This window comes from Peromyscus maniculatus, chromosome 2 (genome assembly GCF_049852395.1).
Source record: "Peromyscus maniculatus bairdii isolate BWxNUB_F1_BW_parent chromosome 2, HU_Pman_BW_mat_3.1, whole genome shotgun sequence".
NCBI classification, from domain to species: Eukaryota; Metazoa; Chordata; class Mammalia; order Rodentia; family Cricetidae; genus Peromyscus; species Peromyscus maniculatus.
In genome coordinates this window covers 162,123,361-162,135,317 of record NC_134853.1, presented here as the reverse complement: position 1 = coordinate 162,135,317, position 11,957 = coordinate 162,123,361, and the positions used below count along the sequence as shown (strand labels likewise).

Sequence of the window (11,957 nt, the reverse complement as noted above, 5' to 3'; positions counted from 1 at the left end):
CTTATGAAGTGAGACCACTGGTAAGGAGCCCAAGGTCACAAAATGTGTCAGACTTGGAAGGTTCAGAACTTTCCGCGGGTTTTAAAGGGCTATGTGCAGCTGACTGGTAAGAGAAATAGATTGAAACCAACAGTGCGTAAATAAAAGAGAATTTGGGGGAGTCCTCAACCGAGAGGAGGGGCGTAAAGATACCACCAAGAGGAGGCAGGTGAGGTCGGGAAGAATCACCCGCTAGGACTGACCTCACATGTTCCAGATTCCAAGTCACCTGCCTTAGTTACTTTTCTACTGCTGTGACAAAATACCTACCGTGACCAAGGCGACAACTTATGAAAGAAAGCATTTAGCAGGGTGTGGTGTCTCACGCCTTTCATTCCAGCTCTTGGGAGGCAGAGGCAGGTGGACCTTTGTGACTTTGAGGCCAGCTTTGCTTACACAATGGATTCCAGATCGGACAGGAAAAAAAAAAAGGGTGGACACATGCCCCTGTCCCTAACCCAGAAGCTATCTCCAGCTTTGCTTACACAATGGATTCCAGATCGGACAGGAAAAAAAAAAAAAAGGGTGGACACATGCCCCTGTCCCTAACCCAGAAGCTATCTCCAATTGATAACCACTTGCAAATGAGAAACTAGTTTTCCCCAACGGTCTCACTGGGGAAACAAACTACTCCTAAGGACAGGCCTCCTGCCCAGCAGTGGACGGCAATAGACAGCAAACTCCACAGTGTTTTTGGAGGCATCTTGTATCATAATGTATTAGGGTTTTAAAATTTTTTTCACTTTTATCTTATTTATGTATTTATTTACTTTCAGTTTGTTTTTACACTACTGGATATATATATATGTATATGTATATATATATGTATATGTATATGTATGTATATGCCTTTTCTTGGGCTCTTTCCCTATTTTTTGTTTGTTTGTTTTTTTTATCTTGTTTTGTTTTTACCCCTTAGATGCCTGTTTGTTTTGTTTTGATTTTCTTTTTTCTTTTCTTTTTCTTCCTTCCTTCCTTCCTTCCTTCCTTCCTTCCTTCCTTCCTTCCTTCCTTCCTTCCTTTCTTTCTTTCTTTCTTTCTTTCTTTCTTTCTTTCTTTCTTTCTTTCTTTCTTTCTTTCTTTCTTTTTAGACAGGGCTTTTTTGTGTAGTTTTGGTGCTTGTCCTGGAGCTCTCTCTATAGACCAGGCTGGCCTCAAACTCACAGAGATCCGCCTGCCTTTGCCTCCTGAGTGCTGGGGTTAAAGGCGCGGGCTGCCACTGCCCCTTGCCTGTTTGTTTTCTAATGAGACAAAAAGCAGGTGGATCCAGATGGGTGGGAAGGTGGGGAGGAACTGGGAGGAGTAGAGAATAGAGGAAACCATAATCAGAATATATGGTATGAAAAATAACCTATTTTCAATAAAAGAAAAGAAGTTAAAAGAGTACATTGAGCTCCATAGAGACAGCGCCGGGGCCAGCGCGAGCCGGACCGGCACTGGGCGATTCTGTGCCTCGCGGAGGAAAATCAACTAAACATGGGCAAAGGAGATCCTAAGAAGCAGAGAGGCAAAATGTCCTCATATGCATTCTTTGTGCAAACTTGCCGGGAGGAACACAAGAAGAAGCACCTGCATGCTTCTGTCAACTTCTCAGAGTTCTCAAAGAAGTGCTCAGAAAGGCGGAAGACCATGTCTGCTAAAGAAAAGGGGAAATTTGAAGACATGGCAAAGGCTGACAAGGCTCGTTATGAGAGAGAAATGAAAACCTACATCCCCCCCAAAAGGGGAGACCAAAAAGAAGTTCAAGGACCCCCAATGCACCCAAGAGGCCTCCTTCAGCCTTCTTCTTGTTCTGTTCTGAGTATCGCCCCAAAATCAAAGGAGAGCACCCCGGCTTGTCCATCGGGGACGTGGCGAAGAAGCTGGGGGAGATGTGGAACAACACCGCTGCGGATGACAAGCAGCCCTGTGAGGAGAAGGCTGCCAAGCTGAAGGAGAAGTACGAGAAGGATATTGCTGCCTACAGAGCTAAAGGAAAACCCGATGCGGCCAAGAAGGGGGTCGTCAAGGCTGAAAAGAGCAAGAAAAAGAAGGAAGAAGAAGATGAGGAGGAGGATAAAGAGGATGAGGAAGAGGAGGAAGAGGAAGACGAAGATGAAGAAGAAGATGATGATGAATAAGTTGGTTCTAGCGCAGTTTTTTTTTCTTGTCTATAAAGCATTTAACCCCCCTGTACACAACTCACTCCTTTTAAAGAAAAAAATTGAAATGTAAGGCTGTGTAAGATTTGTTTTTAAACTGTACAGTGTCTTTTTTTGTATAGTTAACACACTACCGAATGTGTCTTTAGATAACCCTGTCCTGGTGGTATTCTCAATAGCCACTAACCTTGCCTGGTACAGTCTGGGGGTTGTAAATTGGCATGGAAACTTAAAACAGGTTCTTGTTGGTGCACAGCACAAATTAGTTATATATGGGGACGGTAGGTTTTTTGTTTGTTTTTATTTTTTTGTTTTTATTTTTTTCATCTTCAATTGTCTCTGATGCAGCTTATTATGAAGATAATTGTTCTGTTAACTGAATACCACTCTGTAATTGCAAAAAAAAAATTGCAGCTGTTTTGTTGACATTCTGAATGCTTCTAAGTAAATACAATTAAAAAAAAAAGAAGTTAAAAAAAATAGGAAAAAAAAGAAAGAAAGAAAGCATTTAATATGGGGTTCATACTTCCAGAGGACAGTGGAGACCATGACCATCATGGCAGGGAGCATGGCAGCAGGCAGGTCAGGCAGTAGTAGTTGAGAGCTTACATGTTAAGAGAACAACCACAAGGCAGAGAGAGAGAAAGACAGACAGAGACAGAGACTAACTAAGAAAGGCTTGGGTTTTTGAAAGCTCACCCGCCTCCCTCAGTGTCCTACCTCCTCCAACTCTCAAGGCTATACCCTGTAATCCTCCCCAAACAGTTCCACTAACTGGGGACCAGGCATTCAAATATCCGAGACTATGGGGCCATTCTCATTCAAACCACCACACTACCTGTCACTGCCATGGGTCAAAAGAAACAGACAGAGCCAACCCAGCCTAGATGGAGGGCTGAACTATCAAGAGGGTCCACAGGAAGAGCCTACCTGCTCACCATTAAGACAAAGAAAAGGAAGTTATAAAAGGTTGTCTGTTATCTGAGGTCAGGGTGGAAAGTGTCAGGAAGGCAAAGGTGGGGTGTCTTTTGGAAACTGTCTTTAATTCAGTAAGATTTAGGTTCTTTTGCTGTTTTTCATACTTATAAATATAAAACAAAAACGGGTTTTACTTACTCTGACCTCTTCCTCCTTTTAAAAGAAAAACTTACAATAGGTTTCACTGTGACGTGGAGCTGACAGGAGGATGAATCAGCTTGACAATTACAGCACTGAGACTGTACATTAGTTGACTGTCTCTGTCCTAACTTGCTTAGCCACCATGGTTAGAACTAGGTTACCTTTCTTAAAATTTTTATTTATTTATTTTTTTGGCATTGCAAATCCTCCCTTCCCTACCCTCCAGGTATATTTTTATTCAAGGCAGCATTCCCCTAATTCAAGGCTTGAAAACTAAAGGTCATCTGACGTCAAAAAGATGAGCACTTTCCAGCTGTGAGGCAGGTAGTAGCTTTAAAAAAAAAAAAAAAAAAAAAAAAAGGAAAACATCCTCTTTCCAATGAATCTTCTCTCCAGGAAGCAAAAAAGAAAACAATTTTCCTTGACTGACAGCTCTTTTCCAGCGCTGTTGAGAATGCCAGGAGAATGCCGTTTCTCAAATCCTGGTTAAGCAGGATGGCACGTTTGTTCTTTCGCTGTCAATATTGATGTGTAATCTGGTTTCCCATCTTTGAAAAACCCTCATGCATACAAGCACTCTCCAAACTTAATACAGATAGTCTCCGTTCCTTTCTTATGTCCTGATTCATTTCTTCATGACGCTGCTTCATGGAGGTTCACAGGGTGTGTGCAGCAGCTAAGTTCAAGATGGCAGCATTGATGAGCACCAAAAAAAAAAAAAAAAAAAAAAAAAAAACAAAACGCTCCTAAAGCAGACAAAGAGCCAAAGTGGACGGGAGAGATGGCTGTCCATAAAGCGATTGCTACATAAGCTTAAGGGCATAAGTTCAATTCCCCAGAGCCCTCATGAAAAGCTGGGTGATGCAGCCTCCATCTGTAATCCTTGTGTAGAGGAGGCAGAGACAGGAGGGCCTGTGGGGCTGTCTGGCCAGAGTCTAGTTGAACTGGCAAGCTCCAGACTAATGAGAAACTCTGCCTTAAAAAAAAAAAAGCTAGAGTGATTGAAATAAACCTCTGGCCTCCACCAAAACATACACGTGTTTGCATGTATATAAACACATGCCAAAAAAAAACCCCAGTATATTTGCATAAGTGATGACTTCATTGTTTCCCTGTCCAATTGCGGGGCTTTCGCTTTGGACCAGGTCTTTTGGAAAATGACCTGCAGATACTGATGTTCAGAACACGTGTGCTTATACAGAGTTGGGGTGATGTGGGTCCACAGTGGAAAGAAAGAGAAAAGCCACAGAAGGAAGCCCCAGGCAACATGCTCACACTATACTCACACTAGCTGCATTGGGTGGGGGTGGGGCTTTGATGGGGCTTGGTATACAGGCGTGTCTCCAAATTAATATCTACATATTTTAAATTTTGTTACAGTTCTTTGTGACTTAAGTGAAATAAAAGCATTTTAAAATTAAGAAGAGTCATTATTTGTTTGTGTGAACAGTGTAATACTGTCCCTTCTCTTTTAAGAAGGTATCTACCGGACAGATTAAGAGCAGAAATCTGGTTCCAAGTTCAACGGTGTGTTTGTTTTGAGATAGGTTTTGGCTATCGTGGTGTCCTGAGAGAGAATGGACTGCATAGGCTCAGGTGTTTGAATGCTTGGTCCCAAGTTAGTGGAACTGTTTGGGAAGGATTGGAAGGTGTGACCTTGTTCGAGGAAGTGTGAGGTTGTTCAAAGAGATGTGTGACTAAGGGGGAGGGGTGGGGTGGCTTTAAGGTTTCCAAAACCCACACCAACCCAGTGTCTCTCTTTTTCTGCCAGTTGCAAGAAGAACAGGATGTAAAGCTTTCAGCTACTTCACCATGTGGTCTATTTCCTCTCTGCTTCCTGCCATGATGATCATGAACTAAGCCTCTAAAACTGTCAGCAAGGCCCTAGTTAAATGCTTTCTTTTATAAGGGTTGCAGTGGTTATGGTGCCTCGTGACAGTAATCCAACAGTAACTAAGGTAGCTGTGTCCCATGTTGGCCTGGAACTCTCATTTTTCTTTTAATTATGTGTGTGGGTGTTTTGCCTCCATGGATGTATGTGTATCATGTGCATGCCTGGTGCCGTAAGAGGCCAGAAGAGGGCGTCATCTCTTGGAACTGAAGTTACAAATGGTTGTAAGTCACACTGTGAGTGCTGGGAACTAAAACTATAACCTCTGCCAGCTCCTAACCATTGAGCAACCTCTCCAGCCCTGGCCTGGAGTCATAATCCTCTGCCTCAGCCTCTGAGTGCGAGGATGGCACTCTACCCAGCTTCCCACTGTGGCTTGTTTGTTTGTTTGTTTATTTGTTTGTTTTTTAATTTGCTGCTATATTGACCAGTGTTTTCTACTTCAGGTGATAAACCTTAAAGAACTTAATTTGGGGGGCAAGTAAATGTCCATGCGTGTGTGTGTGTGTGTGTGTGTGTGTGTGTGTGTGCATGTGTGTGTGTTCACATATGCTACATGTGTTCACACATGTACTACAGTGTGTATGTGAAGGTCAGAGGACAACCATTGGGTATTGGTTCCCACTTCTTTGAGACAGGGTCTCTTTACCACTTCATGCGATAGGCTAGCTTGTCCACGTATTTCTGAAGATTTCCCCCATATTTGCCTCCCTTTTCCCCCAGGATACACGGGAATTACAGAATTTTGCACTTCTGTGTTGTCTTTGATATGGATTCTGGGCAGCTGAACTCACGTCAGGTTTACACAGTAAATATTTTTAATCCACCGAGCCAGAAGCAGAAAGTTCAAGTATACATCTAACTCAGGCATGGCTGGATCTGTGTACCTATACGATATCATTAAGAAACTGGGGCTGGAGAGATGGCTCAGTGGCTAAGAGCATGCCTTCCACCTGAGTTTGGATCCCAGCACCCATACCAGAAGGCTTACAACTAGCGGTAACTCCAGCTCTGGAGGATTTGACGCTTCCTCCTGGCTTCTGTGAACATCTGCACACATGGGGTGTATACAAACCTGCATAAATAAAATGATAAATCTTAAATTTCTTCTTCTTCCTCTCTTGAGTCCCTCGCTTCTGTTTGTTTAAATTGCTTTGGTTTTTGAGGCTCTCACTACGACTAATTTTTAATTAGCTTGTTGCCTTTGTCCTAGACCTTTCCGCTTACAGAGAAGCAAAGGTCTGCAAGCTACTCCATACTTCTATGTATCACCACCCTACTCTCAAAAGAACAGAGAGAATTTATTAAAAAAGAAGTTGAGCATGGTGGCACATACCTGTCTTCCCAGCATTAGGGAAGCTGAGGTGGGAAGGCTGAGACTTCACAGCCTTGGCTGCCCTGAGAGAACCTGTCTCCAAAAAGAAAGGAATGGGAATACAGAAAACTAGAAGAAGCCTTGTCCGGTATGTGTCCCAGGTTCCATCCTAGGGCCACAGCAAACACTGCTAAAATCTTCCTAAGGGCAGACTGATCACCATCTGTATCCCCATATCTAAAGCAGCCACGGTGCTTTGGAAATGATGGCCCCTTAGGTTGGATTTGTAGCCACGCCTTAAGCTTGGGGCGGCATCTGCAGGGACGGACCATATAGTATGTAAGCAGAGGGTTAAGTTCCTCTTAAAGTTTAGGATGATCTTGTCAAGGGCAGAGAGGTGTAACATCTGATAAAGGCGCTTGTGCAGTGCTGGGTAGGGGCTCAGTGGGTAAAGTACTTGCTGCTCAAGCGTGAAGAACTGAGTCAGATCCCAGAACCTACAGAAAAGCTAGACCCAGTGCATGTCTATAACCCCAGTTCTGGGGGTTTGGGAACAGAGATAAGAGGATTTCTGGGGTTCACTGACCCTCCAGTCTAGCTCCAAGTTCTGTGACTCAAAAAATAGTCAGGTGTGATGGCACACACTTTTTTTTTTCATTTTATTTTATTTTATTTTACAATACCATTCAGTTCTACATATCAGCCACGGGTTCCCCTATTCTCCCCCCTCCCACCCCCTCCCCTTACCCCCAGCCTACTCCCCATTCCCACCTCTTCCAGGGCAAATCCTCCCCCAAGGACTGCGATCAACCTGATAGACTCAGTCCAGGCAGGTCCAGTCCCTTCCTTCCAGACTGAGCCAAGTGTCCCTGCATAAGCTCCAGGTTTCAAACAGCCAACTCATGCAATGAGCACAGGACTTGGTCCCACTGCCTAGTTGCCTCCCAAACTGATCAAGCCAATCAATTGTCTCACCTATTCAGAGGGCCTGATCCAGCTGGGGGCCCCTCAGCCTTTGGTTCATAGTTTATGTGTTTCCATTCATTTGGGTATTTTTTTTCAATAATTGAGTAAAACTGAAATTTATTATAAGCCACAGTCGTCCTAGGGGCCTCCATGCTATATATATAGCCTCTATGGTTCTATGGGTTGTGGTCTGATTGTTCTTTATTTTATATCTAGAATCCACTTATGAGTGAGTACATACCATGACTGTCTTTCTGAGTTTGGGTTACCTCACTCAGGATGATTTTTTCTAGTTCCATCCATTTGCCTGCAAATTTCATGCTTTCATTGTTTTTCTCTGTGTATATGTACCACATTTTTTCCATCCATTCTTCCGTTGATGGGCATCTAGGTTGTTTCCAGGTTCTGACTATTACAAATAGTGCTGCTATGAACATAGCTGAGCATGTATCTTTATGGTATGAATCAGCATTCCTTAGGTATATGCCCAAGAGTGGGATGGCTGGGTCTTGAGGTAGTTCGATTCCTAATTTTCTGAGAAACCGCCATACTGATTTCCATAGTGGTTGTATAAGTTTACATTCCCACCAACAGTGGAGGAGTGTTCCCTTTGCTCCACATCCTCTCCAACATTGGCTGTCATTGGTGTTTTTGATCGTAGCCATTCTGACAGATGTAAGGTGGTACCTCAGAGTCGTTTTGATTTGCATTTCTCTGATTAAGGATGTTGAGCATTTCTTTAAATGTCTTTCAGCCATTTGTAGTTCTTGTTTTGTGAATTCTCTGTTTAGCTCTTTAGCCCATTTTTTAATTGGACTGTTCAGTATTTTGATGTCTAGTTTCTTGAGTTCTTTATATATTGTGGAGATCAATCCTCTGTCAGATGTGGGGTTGGTGAAGATCTTTTCCCATTCTGTTGGCTGTCTTTTTGTCTTATTGACTGTGTCTTTTGATGGCACACACTTTAATCCTAGTACTCTCCATATTAAGACAGACACACACACACGTGTGTGTGTGTGTGTGTATGATGTATGTGTATAAATATATGTGTGTATGTATGATGTATATGTATGTGTATAAACATATATACATTTGTGTGTGTATGTATAAAAGGTCTGATGACACATGCATTCAATCCAAGCACTCTGGAGGTAGAGGCAGGTGGATCTCTGTGAGTTCCAGGCCAGGCTGGTCTACTGAATGAGTTACAGGGCAGTCAGGGCTATATAGTGAGACCCTGCCACACATATATACACACAAAAACCAAACTAACAAGAAAAGAATTAAAAAAGTGTAGATGTAACCAATCGTATTATTAAAATAAGAAACACAGAGCCAAGGTAAAAGAGAAAAGCCGAGAGGTCAGAGCTCAGAGATAAAATCTTACCTCCTGCAGTGCTCCTAACTTCCCCGAGAGAGGGAGGTACTTCCTGTGTCCCTGTTTAAATAATCTTTCTGTTCTGCCTTCTCATTGGTTGTAAACCCAACCACATGACTGCCTCATCACTGCCTGTAAGTACCGCCCTCCAGGTCTTAAAGGCGTATGTCTCCAATACTGGCTGTATCCCTGAACACACAGAAATCTACCTAGCTCTTCTAACCACCACGCTCTTACTATGGCTCTAATAGCTCTGACCCCAGGGCAACTTTATTTATTAACATAAAACTAAAATAACATTTCAGTACAAATAAAATATCACCACATTTCCCCTTTTCTATTTTAATAAAAAGAAAAAAGGCAAAAGGTTATAACTAACAAAAGAAAAACTATATACAAAAGTACAATAACTATATACAATATATACAAGTAACAAATACCTAAACGATGTCTAGTCCATTTGTATTTGACAAATCAGAGAAAATAATTCCCTTATCTATCCTATTTTAGTAAGTCCAAAATGTATCTAATTCACTTTCTATCCTAATTAATCTTCAACTATAACTAACTAATCTTCAACTCCCTCAGAGACCCAAGAAGGAAATAATATTAGCTAACAAAAATAAAAACAGGAAGTGCACAAAAGCAACTTCCAAAAATTTTGTGAGTTGACAGAAACAGCCAGCTGCCTGGACAGTCACCTGAGGTTTCTCCACAGTGTTGGGGCATCATCTTCAGCCTATAGGCTTATCGTATCTGACAGACTCATTTGTGAAGTAGGTTGTACACAAGGTCAACAGTTCAACCTCACATTGGGTGAGAGCAGTCCATGTACCAGAAACACCTGAATTCCACTAGTGTCATGTCATGATTCAGGATTTTAAATTCTGGAAATTGTTGATGGTTTTTGAATTCAGCTGTCCATTCTTCTTGGCTGTGTATATATGGCTTCATCTAAGCATCCCCTTCTCCACATCCCTCTATTAAATGCCAGTCTACTATTGAGAGGCGTGAGCTTTCAGTTGCTGTTCCATTGCACAACAGAAGCCATCGGCCCACTGCCTGTTCAGCTGCCTTCAAAGAAAAGGGCACTGTACCTTTTCCAGATTGTGAAGGCCACTTCAGGGATGGTGCCATATTGTCCTGGCCTCAGAAGATGCCGTCTGATAAAGCCATAACCACACTTGTTTTGGCAGGAATCGGTAGTCCTTTGTTTCGTGTTCTGTCTGTCCATTTTGTCCTGTTGATACGAGGATACTTTGTTGTCCAGTGGCTAACTTTTGCCACAATGAAAATTAACTCCATATGCAGTTTCTTCAATGCCCATATTTTCTCTGAAGTAGATTGGTACTGCCAGGAGCCGACATGTCTCAAAAAAGAAAAATTTCTAAGTTATTAAAACATTTTAAATGCCATATTCTGTAGATCTCTGAAGGGTTTGAAGATGACCTGTCTAAAATACATCTGCTCAATTTTTAAAACATATCTAATATGACTACAATTTCTATTGTAATGTCTAACTACTAACTTTCATTTCTTTATATCCTAATAGTTGGTAATAATGTAAAGTATTTAAAACTAGTAATTGTCTTTTTCTTTTCTTTCTTTCTTTTTTTTTTTTAAACAAGAACCTTAAATCTAATCTCCTTTGCTTAGCCTTTTTCCTAACCCTTGACAACTTGTAACCTACCCCCCTAAATAATGAAAATTATCCCAGACCCAAAACCCATTAAAAAGAACCAAAAAACCACCCGCCCCACACCACTTCTTTGGCAATGTGGGTGTCATATTCTTAAAATTGCTTCCTGCTGGGTATGGGCGAAGTTATCTTTATCCTGAAAGAAAAATTTAGGTTAATTGTCAAATTCTAGGAAAGGTAACTATATCCTTCATTATTATCCAGTCTGTGTATAAAGCCAAAGTTCAGGGTTTATCTCAAGTCCTTATTCAAGTAGTCTTTGAGACTGGATCATCTCAGCTAGTCATCTCAAAATTGCTCTGAGCACCTTGTAGTTCAAAGCTGATCTGTAGATGATGTTTGTCAGTTTAGTGATATTATTATTGTCCACGTGGAATTGTTGTTGTTGTTGTTGTTGTGGGGCCCCATCTTCTTTCTGGAGACTTCAGTTGATGTTAGGCCTGGCCATGATTTCCTGCAGAAAACTGATAAGAGACTCGAACACAAAGACATATATATGCAGCTAACTGAAGCCTTTTTTCTAGAATTAGTTAGTACTCTATATGACCATTCATATCTTAACAAAGTTTAAAATGTATATATATATTAATCTTGTAAATTTTGATATAAAATTTATACTTTAAGAAAAGTTTAAAGAATCAGAATAGAATCAAAGAGTTGAGATTAGTAATAGAATAGTCCCTTAATTAATTTGGCTTTTGTCCTGTCCCATAGCAGAAAATGGCTCTTTTATTCTGTCATGATACAGGGAGTTTGTATTTTCATTTTAACAACATGCTTGAGTTTAAAGAAGGAGAGAGCCATTCTCCAACTCCAAAGTCAGCTTTAAATTTTAATTGAACTGGGACTATTAGAAAACCAATAGTGTTAAATCTTTAGAGAAAAGCAGAAACAAACATTTAAGAAGACATAAAATTTTTTAGATAATATATACCCATATGCCATATACTCCCATATACTCTGTTTCCTGGGATAGATGATTTGTCCCTTTTCTTCAGTTGTCTCATTTGTCTTGTGTCCTTCAGATTCCTTAACCTTCATTCTCCTAAAAGACAAAAACAAAAACCTTCCCCCAAGACTAATTTTGGGGATGTTCCTTTTTGGCAAGTTATTATCTGATTAAATGAAAAGACATGTGTTACAGGTATAAGTTAGTTTAAATTGGATGTTCATGCTGGTTGATGAACTATCACCTCCTCTAATTAAGAGGTTTCTCTTGTTCAAATCGAACCTTTATCAATTTTGATGGTACCCACAGCTTATCTTCTCCTATAGAAACAAAAGCAAAACCTCGTCCCCAACGTAATACATACCCTGGCTTCCATTCTGAGGTCAGCACATCCTTAAAGTATATAGGCTGATTTAATTCTGTAGTTTTTTCTATTACCCAATGTCTCTCTGCAGCTGTT

General features: G+C 41.2%; 1 pseudogene; it reads left to right on the top strand.

Annotated features, from left to right (window-relative positions):
* Window positions 1-1,436: 1,436 nt before the first annotated feature.
* Window positions 1,437-2,253, top strand: LOC102913588 (high mobility group protein B1 pseudogene; annotated as a pseudogene).
* Window positions 2,254-11,957: the final 9,704 nt, after the last annotated feature.